This window comes from Schistocerca gregaria, chromosome X (genome assembly GCF_023897955.1).
Source record: "Schistocerca gregaria isolate iqSchGreg1 chromosome X, iqSchGreg1.2, whole genome shotgun sequence".
NCBI lineage: Eukaryota > Metazoa > Arthropoda > Insecta > Orthoptera > Acrididae > Schistocerca > Schistocerca gregaria.
The window spans coordinates 659,133,967-659,155,046 of record NC_064931.1 but is presented as its reverse complement, the minus strand read 5'-3'; the positions used below and the strand labels follow the sequence as shown (position 1 = coordinate 659,155,046).

Here is a 21,080-nt window from a genome sequence, read left to right as displayed (position 1 = left end):
TGTATGAATATCAAAAGCTCAGATGGAAACCCAGTTCTAAGCAAAGAAGGGAATGCAGAAAGGTGGAAGGAGTGTATAGAGGGTCTATACAAGGGCGATGTACATGAGGACAATATCATGGAAATAGGAGAGGGTGTAGATGAAGATGAAATGGGAGATATGATACTGCGTGAAGAGTTTGACAGAGCACTGAAAGACCTGAGTCGAAACAAGGCCCCAGGAGTAGACAACATTCCATTAGAACTGCTGACAGCCTTGGGAGAGCCAGTCCTGACAAAACTCTACCATCTGGTGAGCAAGATGTACGAGACAGGCGAAATACCCTCAGACTTCAAGAAGGAGTAATAATTCCAATCCCAAAGAAAGCAGGTGTTGACGGATGTGAAAATTACCGAACAATCAGTTTAATAAGCCACAGCTGCAAAAATACTAACGCGAATTCTTTACAGAGGACTGGAAAAACTAGTAGAAGCCGACCTCGGGGAAGATCAGTTTGGATTCCGTAGAAATATTGGAACACGTGAGGCAATACTGACCCTACGACTTATCTTAGAGGCTAGATTAAAGAAAGGCAAACCTACGTTTCTAGCATTTGTAGACTTAGAGAAAGCTTTTGACAATGTTGACTGGAATACTCTCTTTCAAATTCTGAAGGTGGGCAGGGGTAAAATACAGGGAGCGAAAGGCTATTTACAATTTGTTCAGAAACCAGATGGCAGTTATAAGAGTCGAGGGACATGAAAGGGAAGTAGTGGTTGGGAAGTGAGTGAGACAGGGTTGTAGCCTTTCCCCGATGTTATTCAATCTATATATTGAGCAAGCAGTGAAGGAAACAAAAGAAAAATTTGGAGTAGGTATTAAAATCCATGGAGAAGAAATAAAAACTTTGAGGTTCGCCGATGACATTGTAATTCTGTCAGAGACAGCAAAGGACTTGGAAGAGCAGCTGAATGGAATGGATAGTGTTTTGAAGGGAGGATATAAGATGAGCATCAACAAAAGCAAAACGAGGATAATGGAATGTAGTCGAATTAAGTCGGGTGATGCTGAGGGAATTACATTAGGAAATGAAACACTTAAAGTAGTAAAGGACTTTTGCTATTTGGGGAGCAAAATAACTGATGATGGTCGAAGTAGAGAGGATATAAAATGTAGACTGGCAATGGCAAGGAAAGCGTTTCTGAAGAAGAGAAATTTGTTAACATCGAGTATAGACTTAAGTGTCAGGAAGTCTTTTCTGAAAGTATTTGTATGGAGTGTAGCCATGTATGGATGTGAAACATTGACGATAACTAGTTTGGACAAGAAGAGAATAGAAGCTTTCGAAATGTGGTGTTACAGAAGAATGTTGCAGGTTAGATGGGTAGATCACATAACTAATGAGGAGGTACTGAATAGGACTAGGGAGAAGAGAAGTTTGTGGCACAACTTGACTAGAAGAAGGGATCGGTTGGTAGGACATGTTCTGAGGCATCAAGGAATCACCAATTTAGTATTGGAGGGCAGCGTGGAGGGTAAAAATCGTAGAGGGAGAGCAAGAGATGAATACACTAAGCAGATTCAGAAGGATGTAGGTTGCATTAGATACTGGGAGATGAAGAAGCTTGCTCAGGATAGAGTAGCATGGAGAGCTGCATGAAACCAGTCTCAGGACTGAAGACCACAACAACAACAACAACAACAACAACAATTTGCTATTAAATGTGCAGTTCAGCTTTAGATGTGGTTTAACAACTGAAAATGCTATATTCTCCTTTGTCTGTGCGTTACTGGATGGATTAAACAAAAGGTTTCAAATGCTAGGCACCTTTTTTGGTTTAAGTAAGGCATTTGATAGCGTTGATCACAAAATATTGTATTGTTCCAGAAGTTGGGTCATTATGGAATATGGGGAGTAGCTCACAATTGGTTCACCTCCTATGTTAACAACAGACAGCTAAAGGTCGTTATTCACAGTGTTCAGAATGGCTGTGGTGTTGGGTCTGAGTGAGGCGAAGTCAGTCAGGTTCCTGGGAATAAACTTAGACAGAAATTTTAGTTGAAATTCTCATATAGAATGTCTAGCAAATAAATTAAACAACCTTGCATTTGCAATAGAAATTTTAGCCTGTGCCACTGATATGCCCACTATGAAAATAGCATATTGTAGCTACTTTGAATCAGTTATTCGATGTGACATAATTTTTTGGGGAAACGCGGGAAATATTACATGAATTTTGAAGTTGCAAAAAGCCGAGGCCATCATGTTGTTATTTAAAGACCTAAAAATATGAACTGTCTTCCCTTTATACATCTTGAGGTGTTTCTTTTCCTATATACATCATTCAGATCTATGATCCAAGAGGGTGAATTTCTCGAGAGGAGATGGAAGACCTCAGCTAACAGTCACAGAAACTTATAAACGACAACAATCTTGCTGAAAATTAATATTGAGAAATATGATACAGAAGTAAGATCAAAAGTAAAGTAGGATTGTTTGGCAGAAACTTTGAACATGATATTCAAAAGGAGAAAGATCATACCTTTGCCAATGTGGATAACATGTTTTTCATTAATACACACTTCCAGAAGAAAATGCGACGGTAAGTCAATTATTATTCGCAATTTAGTTATATTTTTGTTTATTTTGGTATTACAGTTGTTTTACGGTGATGACGCATGCTTTGTTTATTTGTTGTTACATCTTTGCAATGTTCAAGCTGCTAGGTTAGTTTCGTTATCGCTGCCGTGCTGTTAATCACCGCTGCTCCTCTGTGTATTTGCATCAAAGAAGAGCAATGTTCAGTGATCCAATTTTTGTGGTCAGACTGAGTATCAGGGGCCGAAATTCATTGAAGACTTTCGGTACAGTACGGGAATAGTGTTTTGCCACAACGGAGTGTCTACAGATTGAAAAATTCCGAAACGGTCAAACAAGTGTTACGCACGATGGAGGAGCCAGACGACTGTTTATCACCACAAATGAGGAAACCATTGAGAGTTCACGCGAAACGATTCTCTTAGACAGACGATTAATTATTGACAAAGTGGCACATCGTCTGCAAATTAGTCACCGTTCTACCTACAAAATCATCCGCAACAGACTTGGGTTTCATACAGTTTCTGCAAGATGGGTCCCGAAATAACTCACATAGTTGCATAAACAAACGCACTTGGGCATCAGCAAAAAACTTTTGAATCACTATGCTAATGAAGGGTACAACTTCTTACTTTCTTAGACAGTGTCATTACTGGTGACGACACATGGATCCATCATGATGAGCTGGAGAGTAAACGACAGAGTATGGAATGGAAACATCTAAATTCACCTTGCAAGAAAAAGTTCAAGACCCAACCGTCCGCAGGGAAACTGATGCTTACGCCTTTTTGGGAAGCACAAGGTCCAGTACTGGAACTTTATGGGGAAAGGGGCACAGCAATAAACAGTGCATGTTACAGTGAGACGCTTACTGCCAGGCTAAAGCCTGCAATTCGAAGAAGATGCCGAGGATTGCTGATAAAATGTGTTGTGTCGTTGCACAACGCCTCTCTGCATACTGCTGCCCACACTGCTGAAACGCAACAGGGAATAACAATATTAATGTGGTAATAGTAAACTGCAGGAGCGTCTACAGAAAGGCCCCAGAACTGCTCTCATTAATAAATAGTCACAATGCCCACATAGTACTAGGGACAGAAAGTTGGCTGAAACCAGATGTAAACAGTAATGCAATTATAAACTCAGTTTGGAGTGTATACCGCAGAGACAGGCTGGACAGTGAAGGGGGAAGCGTGTTTATAGCGATACAAAGTGCAATAGTATGGAAGGAAATTGACGGAGATCCGAAATGTAAAATAATTTGGGTGAAGGTCACGGTTAAAGCAGGCTCAAACATGGTAATTGGATGTCTCTATAGGCCCCCTGGCTCAGCAGCTGTTGTGACAGAGCACCTGAAGGAAAATTTGGAAAATACTTCGAGTAGAATCTAGTGAAATTTTTTTAAGTGCATTATCTGAAAACTACCTTGAGCAGAGAACCGACTCGTGGCGATAACATATTAGACCTTTTGGTGACAAACAGAGCCGAACTATTTGAAACAGTTAACGCAGAACAGGGAATCAGCGATCATCAAGAGGTTACTGCATCAATGATTTCAGCCGTAAATAGAAATATTAAAAAAGGTAGGAAGATTTTTCTGTTTAGCAAAAGTGACAAAAAGCAGATTTCAGAGTACTTGACGGCTCAACACAAAAGTTTTGTCTCAAGTACAGATAGTGTTGAGAATCAGTGGACAAAGTTTAAAACCATCGTACAATATCCATTGGAGGAGTATGTGCCAAGCAAGATCGTAAGAGATGGAAAAGAGCCACCGTGGTACAACAACCGAGTTAGAAAACTGCTGCGGAAGCAAAGGGAACTTCACAGCAAACATAAACATAGCCAAAGCCTTACAGACAAACAAAAATTACACGAAGCGAAATGTGTGAGGAGGGCTATGCGAGAGGCGTTCAATGAATTCGAAAGTAAAGTTCTATGTAGTGACTTGGCAGAAAATCCTAAGAAATTTTAGTCTTATGTCAAAGCGGTAGGTGGATCAAAACAAAATGTCCAGACACTCTGTGCCCAAAATGGTACTGAAACAGAGGATGACAGACTAAAGGCCGAAATACTAAATGTCTTTTTCCAAAGTTGTTTCACAGAGGAAGACTGCACTGTAGTTCCTCCTCTAGATTGTCCCACAGATATCAAAATGGTAAATATCGAAATAGATGACAGAGGGATAGAAAAACAATTAAAATCGCTCAAAAGAGGGAAGGCCGCTGGACCTGATGGGATACCAGTTCGATTTTACACAGAGTACGCGAAGGAATGTGGCCCCCTTCTTGCAGCGGTGTGCCGTAAGTCTCTAGAAGAGCGTGGCGTTCCAAAGGATTGGAAAATGGCACAGGTCATCCCCGTTTTCAAGAAGGGACGTCGAACAGATGTGCAGAACTATAGACCTATATCTCTCACATCGATAAGTTGTAGAATTTTGGAACACGTATTATGTTCGAGTACAGTGACTTTTCTGGAGGCTAGAAATCTACTCTCTAGGAATTGGCATGGGTTTCGAAAAAGACGATCGTGTGAAACTCAGCTCGCGCTATCCGTCGACGAGACTCAGAGGGCCATAGACACGGGTTCCCAGGTAGATGCCGTGTTTCTTGACTTCCACAAGGCGTTTGATACAGTTCCCCATAATCGTTTAATGAACAAAGTAAGAGCATATAGACTATCAGACCAATTGTGTGATTCGATTGAAGAGGTCCTAGATAACAGAACGCAGCATGTCATTCTCCATGGAGAGAAGTCTTCCGAAGTAAGAGCGATTTCAGGTGTGCCGCAGGGGAATGTCGTAGGACCATTGCTGTTCACAATGTATATAAATGACCTTGTGGATAAAATCAGAAGTTCACTGAGGCTTTTTGCAAATGATGCTGTAGTATGTCGAGAGGTTGTAACAAAGGAAAATTCTACTGAAATGCAGGAGGATCTGCAACGAATTGACGCATGGCGCAGGGAATGGCAATTAAATCTCAATGTAGACAAGTGGAATGCGCTGCGAATGCGCATAAAGAAAGATCCTATATAATTTAGCTACAATATAGCAGGTCAGCAAATGGAAGCAGTTAATTCCATAAATTATCTGGGAGTAGGCATTAGGAGTGATTTAAAATGGCATGACCATAAAAAATTAATCGTCGGTAAAGCAGATGCCAGACTGAGATTCATTGGAAGAATCCTAAGGAAATGCAGTCCGAAAACAAAGGAAGTAGGTTACAGTACACTTGTTCGCCCACTGCTTGAATACTGTTCACCAATGTGGGATCCGTACCAGATATGGTTCATAGAAGAGATAGAGAAGATCCAATGGAGAGCAGCGCGCTTCGTTACAGTATCATTTAGTAATGGCGAAAGCGTTACGGAGATGATAGGTAAACTCTAGTGGAAGACTTTGCAAGAGAGACGCTCAGTGGCTCGGTACGTGCTTTTATTGAAGTTTGGAGAACATACCTTCACCGAGGAGCCAACCAGTATATTGCTCCCTCTTACGTATATCTCTGCAATATCCTTTCTTCCAGTAGTGCTAGTCCTGCAGGTTTCGCAGGAGAACTTCTGTGAAGTTTGGAAGGTAGGAGACGAGGTTCTGGTGGAAGTAAAATTGTGAGGACGGGTCGTGAGTCGTGCTTGGGTAGCTCAGTTGGTAGAGCACTTGCCCGCGAAAGGCAAAGGTTCCGAGTTTGAGTCTCATTCTGGCACACTGTTTTAATATGCCAGGAAGTTTCAAAATCAGTGCACACTCCGCTGCAGAGTGGAAATTTCATTCTAGTGCCAAAGGTCTGTCACATGCCATGGCATTATGGACATGGATACAAAAGAACTGCAACAGAAATGGGAAAGTGCACATGTTACTGAAGTCCAAAACATTATGAAAAGGGTTGATGGGGAACTCCAGAAATCAGCATAATCTATTTTGACATCCAATCTGCCAAATTTGCCAGAGTATGTTACCTATAGCAACGTTGTTAAGTCAAGCATGTTTCCAAACAACACCTGGAGACATTGCAAAGACAATGTATGGTGGAGCACTTTGCACTGACTACTGCGACTGCCAGCCAGGATCGAGTGTTCCATCGTTACTGTGCTACCATGGAAAGGGGTGAGTGGGATTTCAGGTCTAACAATTAAGAGTCCTATAACTGCGCATTTTCTGTGTGGGAGCTGGATTTGGTACTGTCTGCAGCTCACAATACTGCACCCAGTCACAACCAAATCGGATACAGCATTCTTCAATATTTGTCAGCAGCATCAAATAAAATCCTCCTTAAATGTTTTAATCTTGTATGGCAGATGGGCAGCTTTCACAACTCGTAGCGAGAGGTAATTCTGATACCTCTCCTTGAACCAAGAAAGGACTGCACATGTCCCAGTAGTTACTGGAGTGCCACCTTAATGATATGTGTAGGAAAGACCTTGGAGCAAATGATTAACCATCATCTGGTTTGAATGTTGGAATCCAGGCAGCTCAAAGTCACTCTCAGTGTGGATTCTGGAGATTCTGATCCACTGTCAACAATCTGACCTTGCTAGAAGTGGCTATTCAGTAGGATTTCCTATGTAAACAGCATTATGTAAGTATAGTTTCTTACATCAATAAGGCATATGATGTTACACCTTGTTCTGGGAAAGCTTCACGAATGGGGCTTCCGTGGCCATCTCCCCATCTTTACTTGGTTCTTTTTATCAAAGAACAGCTCCGTACTGAGGTGGTGATGTACTGTTGAATGGTTTCGAGCAGGAGAATAGTTTTCCTCAGGGCAGTGTTTTAAGTGCTACCCCCTTTGCCACAGCCATAAACAGTATCGTGTCTACAGTAAGCAGTCCTGTAGAGTGCTCCTTATTTGTGAAAGATTTTGCAGTTTTTCCTCCAGTATTGCAACAGCAACTTGTCAGTTGCAGCTTACATTGATGATGCTGGAGGGGTGGGCTGCAAAGACTGGTTTTATGTTTTTTGCAGAAAAATGTGTTCATTTTAATTCTTCATGTCATTTTTAATTTACCTGACTTTCATATGTAGAACATCAGTCTCCCTTTTAAAGACTGCTGGCCGCTGTGGCCGAGCAGTTCTAGGCACTTCAGTCTGGAACCGTGTGACTGCTACAGTTGCAGGTTCGAATCCTGCCCTGGGCATGGATGTGTGTGATGTTCTTAGGTTAGTTAGGTTTAAGAAGTCCTAAGTTCTAGGGGACTGATGACCTCAGATGTTAAGTCCCATAGTGCTAAGAGCCATTTGAACCATTCTTTTAGACTCTGTGCAGTTTTTGGACCTCATTTTTTACTCCAAGCTGTTGTGGTTACAACACATGAAGGCACGGGCCCAGATAGCACTGAACATTTTGAAGCGTCTTAGCCACAGGTCTTGGGGAGCAGACAGGGTGTTTCTGCTCTGCTTTGATAGGGCTTTCATTCGATTGTGGCTGGACTATGGATGCACAGTGTATGGGTCAGCAAGGGTACCTGAAAATCATTGATGCAGTCCACCATGAAGGTATCAAGCTGTCCACGTGCACTTAAAGGATCATTCCCATACTCAGTGTTTGTGCTGAGGCTGGTGAGTCTCCACTTACCATCCAGTGGCAGCTTCTCATGGTGCACCAGGCATGTCAGCTCCTAGCAACTTCTAGTCCCCCAGCATAATATTGCTCATCCAGCTGTGGAATGCCTTTTTATGAACTGTCTACAGAAAATGAGACCATTTGGAATCTGTGAAAATTATATGCCAGAGTCCCTTGGTGTGGGGAATATACAAGTTCAAATCTGGGATTTTAACTGATTCCAAGAAGCTTGTGGCAAAATTCAACTAATTTTAAAACCATGAAAGTAGCAAGGGAATGAAGTTAAAAACTACAAGAAAGGGAAGCTGCCTTATGTAGCTAACTGGCAGTATGTTGTATGTAAAAGATAGATCATATGTGAGACATTACAGGATCCCTTGTAAACAAATGCCCAAGTAAAAGATGCAAATTAATTATAAAGGAATCAGTAATATGTAGGAATGTTTACTAGTCTAGAGAAAGAAAACAAATGGACCAATGGAATGAGAATATTGGTTAATGTCATATTGCACAAGAAGTGTGCATGTGTGGAAATTTATCAATAGAAAAGGAAAAACTCTAGCTCCATACTGAACAAAAGAAGAATATTATTTTACTTCCTGTACCTGTAATCTGATAAATAAATATTTTGTGTGAAGCAAAGTTTCACAGATATGAGAAAAGGCTTATGTCATAAGTCTAATTGTAGTCAAGTAAATCTACATCAACTAAGTTCCAAAATAATGGCTTGTGAGTATTTACAAAAACATTTTATCTTCGAGAAATAATATGCTGTGATATCATCAAAATTACATGTGTGTTTCTGTGGGTACTTTGTATCAAGTTATGGACTACCATTTCATTATTTCATTGTTATTCTTGTCAAAAGTACATGTAAACAGTAATTTCAGAAAGAGCTGGGCAGTATGGAAGTACACTTTCAAAGGAGCCCTGTCCTCAATAGTCTAAGTCTGTGTCTAGTGTGTTAAGTATGTTCATTAAATTAGTTCAATATTATGAACACATTATTTAAATAATTTCTACTCCAGTACTCTATTTACACTCCTGGAAATGGAAAAAAGAACACATTGACACCGGTGTGTCAGACCCACCATACTTGCTCTGGACACTGTGAGAGGGCTGTACAAGCAATGATCACACGCACGGCACAGTGGACACACCAGGAACCGCGGTGTTGGCCGTCGAATGGCGCTAGCTGCGCAGCATTTGTGCACCGTCGCCGTCAGTGTCAGCCAGTTTGCCGTGGCATACGGAGCTCCATCGCAGTCTTTAACACTGGTAGCATGCCGCGACAGCGTGGACATGAACCGTATGTGTAGTTGACGGACTTTGAGCGAGGGCGTATAGTGGGCATGCGGGAGGCCGGGTGGACGTACCGCCGAATTGCTCAACACGTGGGGCGTGAGGTCTCCACAGTACATCGATGTTGTCGCCAGTGGTCGGCGGAAGGTGCACGTGCCCGTCGACCTGGGACCAGACCGCAGCGACGCAAGGATACACGCCAAGACCGTAGGATCCTACGCAGTGCCGTAGGGGACCGCACCGCCACTTCCCAGCAAATTAGGGACACTGTTGCTCCTGGGGTATCAGCGAGGACCATTCGCAACCGTCTCCATGAAGCTAGGCTACACCGTTAGGCCGTCTTCCGCTCACGCCCCAACATCGTGCAGCCCGCCTCCAGTGGTGTCGCGACAGGCGTGAATGCAGGGACGAATGGAGACGTGTCGTCTTCAGCGATGAGAGTCGCTTCTGCCTTGGTGCCAATGATGGTCGTATGCATGTTTGGCGGCGTGCAGGTGAGCGCCACAATCAGGACTGCATACGACCGAGGCACACAGGGCCAACACCTGGCATCATGGTGTGGGGAGCGATCTCCTACACTGGCCGTACACCTCTGGTGATTGTCAAGGGGACACTGAATAGTGTACGGTACATCCAAACCGTCATCGAACCCATCGTTCTACCATTCCTAGACCGGCAAGGGAACTTGCTGTTCCAACAGGACAATGCACGAAGGTGTAAGTCAACTACCCTGGCCAGCAAGATCTCTGGATCTGTCCCCCATTGAGCATGTTTGGGACTGGATGAAGTATCGTCTCACGCGGTCTGCACGTCCAGCACGAACACTGGTCCAACTGAGGTGCCAGGTGGAAATGGCATGGCAAGCCATTCCACAGGACTACATCCAGCATCTCTACGATCGTCTCCATGGGAGAATATCAGCCTGCATTGCTGCGAAAGGTGGATATACACTGTACTAGTGCCGACATTGTGCATGCTCTGTTGCCTGTGTCTATGTGCCTGTGGTTCTGTCAGTGTGATCATGTGATGTATCTGACCCCAGGAATGTGTCAATAAAGTTTCCCCTTCCTGGGAAAATGAATTCACGGTGTTCTTATTTCAATTTCGAGGAGTGTATTTGCAGAAAAATTGTCCATATGTTTACTTTGCTGATACAGAGTAAGGTACACATTTTCTATTACCGTATTTATGCTGTGCAATTTAATCCACAATGCATGGTAAATGATTGCCACAATTTGACCACATCCTTGCAATATTCATTCATCATATAAATAGTCAAAGAATACCCTATTTAATTGGAAAATATTATGTGAATCTTTGTGTAAATCATTTTATTAAGTCTTGGTAAGTGGTTTTCTTCCTTGAATTCCTTTTTTAATGCCCTTGAAACTTTTCCATCATGTGACTGCAAGCTTAAAAATGTTATAAAGTTTCCCATCTTCCAGCACATTCAATATGGTCTTCATTTTCACTACGCAGAAGCCACTGCAATGTTTTAACAATTTTTACAAAATTGTTAATGTGCTGGGCTATTAACATGTGTTATCATTATGTGGCTGTATTTCATAATGTTGTAAGGGTTCTGTAACATTGCACATGAAAGGCAAGGTGTCTGTGAAACATGGAAAGATATAGCACTTAGCTCTCTCTGAACAACCAGACCCCCAATGCAATCTGTTTTTTAGTTAAAAAAATTGGAAACAACTGTGGAATATAGCTCTTTCAGTGATGATTTCACTTGGCTTGTACATCCTTCAGGTGTGAAACATATTTACTAAAAACTGCATTTGGCTGTTTTAAATTTTGTCAGCTGAAATTTAAGGCCTGCCCTGTGTACTATGTAAATGCACTTGCAAAAGCATGAGAACCAACTGCTAATTTAGTCATGTTCTGCAAAATGTGTAGATGGTGCTAACTTTTAAAACAGGTAACAATATTCTGCTTAATTTGTGTATTTTATGAGATCCAGTGTATGTAGAGGTTTGTACAGTAACATTTAAAAATTGTTATTGTTAATTTTTTGCACTCTTTACAACAGTGTTACTGATAATTACACATTACAATATAGTTTTGGTCCTCATCAGTGGCTTACAAAATGACGTCCTTCACCATACTATATTTGTGCCTATCTTTCTGATTACTTGTATTGTTTCTCTCTGTTTGCTTTCTCATCTGTATTTCTGTATTGATACAAAAATTTTCTTCATACGCTGACATCACATTTTTACATAATTTGTATCATACAAAACTGTCATTGTATCCAAACACATTAAATAATATGTCCCAGTGACTGCCAAGTGTGTCAGGTGTAACTTTCTGGATGTTCACCTTTTAAACAAATTTTTAGCATTCAATAGGTATACAGCTGATTTTGTTAACTTAGTCATATTGTGGCATGTAGGATACAAGTTTTTGCTTTGTGTGAATGTAGAATCCTTGAAAATCACTTAGCTTATAAGTACTCTATGAGATACTGAAAAATACTGGGTATAATACAAAATATGAAATGTCAAAAGGTTACCACTCAATTTATAGTGGACATGTTGATAGGTATATGTGCACACAAGCAAGAACTGGAACATTACTCCCCTCACCCAAAACTTGGTACACAAACTGATCTCCAGTACCGTAACCTCCCATACTCCTAATATTCCAACCACATCCATTGACCAAATCCAAAGAAACTTCCCCCTTTGTTACTCATTATCATCCTGGACTGAAACAGCTGAATCACATCCTCCGTTAGGACTCTGATTCTGTTTCTGTTTCACTAAGCCCTGAAATAAGGATTAGCATTAGTACCTGTGCCAAAGTAGTATTCTATGTACAAAATATCCTGTTCTGGCCTTAAATCTCTCTTACCACTAACTCCCTTCCAAAATCTCTCATATCCAAGTGCTGCAAGTGCAAGATATGTCCCATGCTTTTGTGCAGCACAACTTATTCCAGTCTTGTCATGAGAATGTCCAGTTTCATTAGAGCCCCTGACACACATGACATCAGCTAAGTAATAAACCAATTCTCCTGCAACCGCTGCACAGCATTCTGTATGGGCATGCTCACCAATCAGCCCAACTTGAATTAATTACTACTGCCAGATTTTGAGTAAAGACAATGTTAACCATCTAGAAGCAGAGCATGCCACTGAACACAACGTGTTTGACTTGAGTGAGGGCTTCACAGACTGTTCCTTCTGAATTCCAGAATCTGACTCCCTCACAACATAGCTTTTTCAACTGCACAGGTGGGAACTGTCTCTGCATCACAGTCTTTAACTCCAGTAACCCCTGGCCATGACCTCTACTACCGTCCGTCTTACATGTGCTTATTCTCATCCCATGGATCCCCTACCTCACAAAACTTTTGGCCATGCCATTACAGGCAGGATGGAACAACTGTGCTGTAAGATGCCTGAATCCATTGTGGGTGGGAAAATGTTGAAAATCAGCAGAGGGAAACTGCAGTCTATTATGAGTAACTGAGAGATTGTGGTTCTCCTTCAGTAGAAAAAACAATGGCCTGGAACTTGGTGATATTCTCTGTCTAGGTCTGCTACATTTTTTGTGATGGGGAAAAGAGCTTATGTATCCAGTAAAATGAACCACATGGTGCCACAGAATGGATCCCCAAAATCTACATGCACCCTATTTGGACAGTGCTGATTGCTGCATCTGACTAGCTTGGCAGCATTGAGTAATGCACACAGTATCCTCAACAACTCATGGTCAATACGCATGTTGCTGGGCCAGATTCTTCATTCTGGAAATGTCACAGTGGGACTGATACAGAAGTCTTAATACACGGGAGTGCAGAAACTCCAGGATCACCACTCAACACAGACATTCATCTTGATTCAGTAATAGGACACCTTTGAAAAGATGAAGGGCATTGTATAATGTAAGGAAACAACAAAGCTCTGCAAAGGCTGTCAAAGGAAAGGCCAATTGTCAGCCAGTTTCTATGAGGGGCATTCAAAAAGAAATGAGCCGGAGGCATAATTACAGAAGCCACTACCCTGGCTGTTGAGACACTTGTCCCACTGTGACACAAGGTGGTGAATTGCTGTCTCATAAAATTCCCAGGGATGCAATGTTAACCAGTTCCGCACATACAGCTGGACATCGTCATCTGAGGTGAATCGTTTGCCCCTCAGAGCCTTTTTAAGGGGACCAAAAATGTTGTAATCACAGGGAGAGAGGTCCAGACTGTATGGAGGGTAGCCAAGAACATTCCATTTGAATTTTTGCAGCAGTGTGGTGACTGTGTTGGCCATATGAGGTTTTACATTGTTGTGGAGCAGAATGACCCGAAGACTGAGATTGCCTGGTCATTTTCATTTGATCACTTGGTGAAGGGTGGTCAAGGTTTGTGAGTAACTCTGGGCATTCACTGTTGTCCCGTGCTGCAGGAAGTGAATCAGAAGGGAGCCATCTTGATCAAAGAAGAACAAGAACATAAACTTTCCTGCACTCGTGTGGGTGGCCTTGGCCTTTTTTGGTGGTGGTGACCCTGGATGCTTCCACTGGAGACTTTGTTGTTTTGATTCTGGTTTAAAGTGATAACACCATGACTCATCTCCAGCCACCACTTGTGCCAGGAGAGCATTCCCTTCCCAAGCACAGTGCTGTAGATGAGCAAGACAGTGGGTCATTCGACATGCTTACTGGTATGGTTGATGACTTTGGGGCACCCATTGGTCACTCACTTTGCACATGTGCAGCCATTCCTTCATGATGGTGTGGACACTTCTGAATGTCAATCCGACCATGGTGGCTATGGCTTGCACTGTTACTCGGCGGTCCTGGGTAATGAGTGCATCCACCAGCTGGATGATGTCATCGGTAAGGCAGTGTAGTGCTCCACATCATGCATCATAGTCTAATGACACCCATTCTTCCCTGAAGCACTTGTGCCATGCCTTGACCCTTGCAAGGGACATGCAGTGTTCACTGTACACATTCATCGATGAATGGCCATTCCTCCTACTCCTTCTGCTGTCAGAAAACAAACAACACCTCTTTGTTCTTCATTTGATGCCTCCATCTCACTGTTTGAAATGTGACTGGCAGCATTGGACAATTGATGTATGCTGCTGCTAGCTCTGTATAGTCAAATGACGTGTACACATGCCCTCTTGCAATGGGCTGTGAACTTTCACACTCTGGTTTGAACCACACCTCGTTATGCACACCACAATATTACCCTCCTGTCACCAGTTTGTGCCTTGCAGACGCTGGCTCATTTCTTGTTGAATGTCCCTTATATAAACTGAAAAACTGTCTGAACAGTGGATTTTTATGAGTGGCTGCTGTGACATCTCTGTAAATGATCAGAGAAGCTCTTTCACCAACTATTCTGATTGTATGTGCCAGGCTTATATATGATAATTAATGGAATAGTGGTAATTTGATAAAAAAAGGAGCCCACCACTGTAACTTATAAGATCTTCATTTAGGCAACTTTGATTTAGAGTCAAATATGGACAACAATGTCTTTCAGTCTGTGACCAGATGAAATGGACTGACCTACAGGGCAATTAGGAACTTCTGGATTCTGATGATAATTGGAAATGCCGTCTAATCTATTTGGGAATAATTCTCTTGTGCTGTGCTGAGTGTCTTAGAAGTGAATGCAATAGGCCATTCTGAACCATTTACAATAGAATGACCCCTTTGCTCTATGGTGACACATCCATTGCCAAAATGAGAGGTAAATGAGTCTGATAGAAGATCAGCTAAGAATAGGTTTGGAGTGACAGTCCACAGACTACTGTAAATAAGTCCCCTTTCTCTACAAAAAATTCAGTGGATGGACTACAGTTGCAATTTGGGGGTAAACCAGGCACAATACATAACCTTACCCATAAACACCTGCAGGTCCTGTATAATATTTAGTGTATGAATATGGATATGGCTGCCACATTCTCTCACACTGGTTCAAGGCTGAAAGAAGGGGCATTCTGACAAGTAACACTTTAATTTGGGTTACAAAACAGTGGAAAATACTCACCAGAGATTCAACGTATGCTCCTACGTAGTCTTTCCTGTGACCACAGTATCATCCAGATAATTGATGCATTGTGGAATACTGACAATAGTTTATTCTAAAAAATTTTGAAAAATCACTGATTTGCTAGGAATCACAAAAGTTAAGTTATTACATTGATAGAGGTAATAAAGAGTATTTAACACCAGAATGGCTTTGGAAGCTTAATCTAAACGAAGTTGAAAAAATGCTTTTGAAAGGCCAACTTTAGAGAAATACTGACACCTGCTAATTTTAAATACAATTCATCAGGACACAGAAAGCAGTATGGATATGAGTCAACACTCAATTTAATGTTTAACATATTTTTGAACCCCTTACAAAGCCATAATTCACCATCTCGTTTGCAAGAAATGACTAAAGCTGATGCCCATCTGTTATAAGGAATCTGGGACAGCACTTGTGACTCCTCCAAGCAATCCATATCTACTTTAACCTCATCCCACAAAATTAAAGGTATCAGGTAGGCTTTGGAAACTTCTAGTACTGCTGATTCTTTTAATATAATGTGGGGGAAAAACATTAAAAGTCATACCCAGGCTTGGAGAAAACAAAGGAGCATATTGAAAACACAAAGAATCTACTTATGCATATGGAACACTATTCTGGATTGTCTTCTATTCTACTCTGCATAGGTAGATAACAGTTTATGATAACTTGTTCTGGTGGTAATTTAGAGACTGGGAGAACAAAACAGGTGTTTCTCGATATAAATGACAGCAGAGTTCAATAAGTGAATGAACAACCAAAACAAGTCCAAAGCACGGCAGAGTCATCTTAAGCATATACAACAATCCAGAGAGCAATCCAAATAACACACAAAGATCAGGAAATGTAAAGATCCTAGTATTCATTGATGCATAAATAAAGGATTCAGGGGCTAGGGAAAGATTAACTAGCAATAATGGGGCGATGGTATTTAGTGGTAAACACTTGACACTTGTTGGAGAATGGCACCGCCTCACAATCTTGCTGCAGCTGCTTTGTATTGTGCAAGTGCAAGCTACTGCTGTTGTCTGGAGTATTTCTGAATTTTTCTATTGGGGTAGGCAGGAAATCCAAATTACAACATATGTTAAATGCTTCGCTCTCTCTAATAGGCATGTAGGACCAAAAATGGCTCAGCCTGTGCTGACTTTGCTGAGGAGCTGGTGAGGAAGGTGCAGAAATTCCCATCAAAGGCGACTGTGGTAGGTCCTGAATGTTATCAGCTGAGTTAGAAGGCAGCACCGTCCATGGGCATTCTGGCCACTCAACAATGTCTGGGGCACAGCTTGGGCCAGCCTGCAGCACGTGGGTGCCAGAATGTGGTGGGGGTGGGACCAACAGTTCAGCCTCCAAAACTGTTGCCACAGGCTGAAAATGCTCAACCTCTGTTCATGGTGAAGATGGGAGGCGGTGTGGGTGTTAGAAATGGCATAGGGGGAGGAAGTGGTTCTACTTCCATCACCAGTCATTGTTAGCTTTCTGTCAACACCAAGGGGGTGGCAAGGGACAGGCTTGTACCTGGAGTGGTTTTGGATGTCATGCCCAGTTGACATTGGAGGGAAAAGGTAAAGCTGTACATCACAATGTGCTCAGAGCTGATTCGTATGACAGACCAGCTGCTATTGACTGCCTGCAACATCAAACATCTATCAACCTCTGTTGCTAATGATGATTTCTTGGGTGCAGTCAGAGCATGATTCCAGATGTGGAAGCTCATATGGTAATATGGCTGTGCACAGTGGCAGTGGGCACACTGAGCTGGGTGCAGTGGATTGAACAGGGTGAAGAGTCTGTGCCGTGTAAAATTTTCACTACATTATGTCCAATTGTGGTAGGTGGTCAGGAAGCTAGTGAGTGGTTCCCTGTAGTCAGCTGCCACCATTATTTTGTGCATCTGCTTATTGTATGTCCTGATGACCATCCTTCAGGCTTCTGAATTGGATGCAGAATGAAAAGGGCCAGTTATCAGGTGCTCAATGCCACTGTGCTGACAAAAAGCCTAAAATGTGATGGAGAATGTGCACAGAGTAGCTGCTGTAGTAATTGTAGCTATATGAGAAACATATGGAAAATATGAGAGGGCATTGCCAACTATCCAAATTGCCCCTCGGAAGAGACTGGCAAAATCAACATGCACTCTTTGCCGTGGGTGATCATGACATGACCAAGGGTTGAAATGCTGCACTGGAGTTGACTGGTGTGTTCAGTGGTGGCATCAAACCGAGGCCAATACACATGACACCATGTTGTTGCCTTCATTTTGGACATTTGCTAATGTGCAGTGTGGAGGAACTTCAGTATGCAACAGAGGAGCATGGGAGGAACTAGCACTCTGGATTTAACAGCATGTGTAGCTAACAAAATGCCCCCCTCAGTGATGTTTGGTCTGTGCCATTAAGGAAAAATAGGTCCACCATTCCAGGTCAGTGTCCTCAACCAAGTGCTCTGGCAAACCCCACCATACAGCAGACAGCATTCTATAAAGGACTGGATCATGGGCCATTTCTGCTTCTACTTCAAATGCTGCAGTCAGTAATTCATCAAGGAAATGTCGCTGATTTGTGTCGAAGGCAAAATGCAGTATCTCATGTCTATCAAATTCTACATCTCAGCCACACAACAAGTGGGAAAGTGTGTCAGCACTGGAGTGCTGCATGGTGGATTGATAAAGGATCTAATACATGTAGCTAGTTAAGAACAATGCCCTTTCTTGCAGCTAATGTGCCATTTTATCAGGAAGTTTTGAATGGGTGACAAACAGCAAAATAAGGTGTTTGTGACTGTTGAAACATAGTAAGACAGAGATACATATGAAACTTCTGGATGCCAGCACTTCCTTCTCAATTTGCAAATTATTTCCCTGTACCAGTTTTTTTCTCTTAGATGCAAATGCAGTCGGCTCTTCTGTGCTGTCAGTGTACTTGTAGGATAGTACAGCACCAACACCACAATCGAATGCATCAATGGCAAGCATTAAAGATGTGCTGGGATGGAATGTTGCTAAACATGAAGCTGACTGGAGGCACTTTTTGAGTTGCATGAAAGCCTTCTGACATGTCTCTGACCACACAAATTACACAACTATTTTATACAGTTGATGAGCGTATGGGAAATGTAGGCCACATTGGGAATAAACTTAGCATAATAATTTACTTTGCCCAGGAACAACTGTAGTTATTCCTGGTTCTTAGAAGCCAGTAAGTTAGTGATTGTATTCACATGATCTTATGTGGATGTGGGCTCATCTTTACGTAATGTATTGTCCCAAGTACTTGATACTCAGCTCAAAGAAACTTAATTGATCAAGGCAACAATGCAGACAATGGGCTTGGAGCCACACAGACAACACATATAGGTTGCACAGGTGCTACTCTCATGGTCCCAACACCTATAAAGTCATATAAATAATAAACACAGTTGTAGATACCTTGGATGAGTTTCTCAAGAGATATCTAAAATATCATGGGAGTACTTGTAACCTCAAAGGTACCCTGTTATTATTATAAATGCTAAAGTACATATTAGTCACTAAAAGCTGTTCCATCTGATCATCTACAGGCAATTGAAAGTACGAGGGTGAGTCAAATGAAAACCTTAAATTTGTAATAACAAATCGAAATTTCGCCCCGTTATGCTGTAAGTTGGTAAGCATGCTACAATCAGAGTGCAGAATGGCCTGTAGGTGGCAGCATAGTGCAGATGCACACATACCATCACAGTATCAGTATAAAAATGGCCGCCTCACTTGCGGCTTGCACCAGGGAAGAACAGCATTCTGTTATTTGATTTTTCTGCAGTGAAGGTGTAAAATGTATTGAAATTCAGCAGGGAAGGTTATGCTGACTCTCTTTTGGGACGAAAAAGGCATGATTTTGGAGTATTACATGCCTAAAGGGACCACTGTCACCAGTGCATCATACACAGATCTCTTAAAAAAACATCTTCAGCCTGCAATCAAATCAAAGTAACGTGGATTGCTGTCAGCAGGTGTCCTTTTGCAACATGACAATGCAAGGCCCTACACTGTGTGTACAACAGTTGCAACAATCACAGACCTGCATTTTGAGTGTCTTCCTCATCCACCATACTCACCAGACCTTGCCCCAAGTAATTTCCATATGTTTGGACCATTCAAAGACGCAATGGGAGGCAAGAAGTTCCGTTCTGATGAAGAGGTACGCCACATGGTGCACGAGTGGCTGCACGGACTACCAAAAGAATTTTTTTCTAAAGGAATGTATGCACTTTGTAAGCACTGGAGCACTTTCGTTGAGTGTGGGGGAGATTATGTTGAAAAGTGATACAGCTTTGTACCACTTCTGCACAATAAATAATATATAAAAAAAATTTAAGGTTTTCATTTGACTCACCCTCGTATGTGTCAATGAGATCTATTTTAGAAAAATGAAGGACCCCAGCAAATATAGCCAATAATTTCTCTGGCAAGGAAGTAGATACAAGCCAATGTTTGCTTGAGAATTAATGGTAGTTTTAAAATCACCACAAGTACAGAGTCATCCATTAGATTTCTTAAGTATGATCATGTGCATAATCTGCTTGTTAGTTGATACTGGAGATATAACACCCACACTTTACCTGTCTAGTTCTGCTTTAACTTGCTCATTCATGGCAAAAGCCACTGTACACTTAGGCAGTGCCAATTTCTTTAAGGATACTTGGGCCAAGAACCCTGCTGCATATCATAATATAGGTTCAAAAAGCTATTTAAATTCTGCACACGATGTATCAAGTTCAATGAATGGGATCACAGCTGAAAATAGATTTACCTGGCCCTGAATTTGAGAACCACAAAGCACAAAAGCATCTAAACCAAAAATGTTAGTTGTAGTCCAAGAGAAGGTTACAGTTTGTGATATGCAAAACAGATGTCACAGAAAGGGCAGTGGTGCCATTGATGCTGTGGGCTGTAATTGGAACATGATTTTGGGTTCTTTTGACAATGACCGGGAGGAAAATGTTACATCAATCTCCACTCACCTTAGGACATGTTGAGGACAAACAAAGTGCTTTTGCTTGTGCACATGTACTGAGGATGAAGGTAGCTGTTCACCAATTAATGTACTAACTACTAAATCTAATATCACGAGGCTACTGGACACATGGGACCTTGGTAAATTGGATGATGGCATTGACTGCAAGTCATCATTTGATCATGGAGCACAAAGTCGACAGACACTATTAACATTGACACCAGCGCGGTAATGAAACATAGCTTGTGCTCATGTAGTTACTTCATGACCTTTGGCAACTCTGTTTTTACATTCTGTAATAATAATAATAATAATAATAATAATAATAATAATAATAATGTAGTGAGGGAGGTAGCTTATGCCTGGTGAAAATGGAAAAGAAATAACAATAAGTGATGCTGATTATGATGATAAATAGAAGAATTTTAGAAACACTATGGTTCTAGATGTTAGTTAACCATAAAATAGTTAGCACCTGCAGAGTATAAGAGGGAAAAAGAGAGGTGCCCAAGTATTCCACTTAATCATTAACATATTTTGCAAACAATTTGTCTGGTTTGTGTAAATGAATTACCAGTATATGTTGGCTATCAGTGCCCATACAGATTATGTTAAGAA

General features: G+C 41.7%; 1 protein-coding gene across 1 annotated transcript in view; it reads left to right on the top strand.

Moving 5' to 3' along the window:
• The window catches only part of LOC126299163 (solute carrier family 28 member 3-like), a 407,308-nt gene that overhangs the window by 267,357 nt on the left and 118,871 nt on the right, over nucleotides 1–21,080 (top strand). The window lies entirely within an intron of this gene.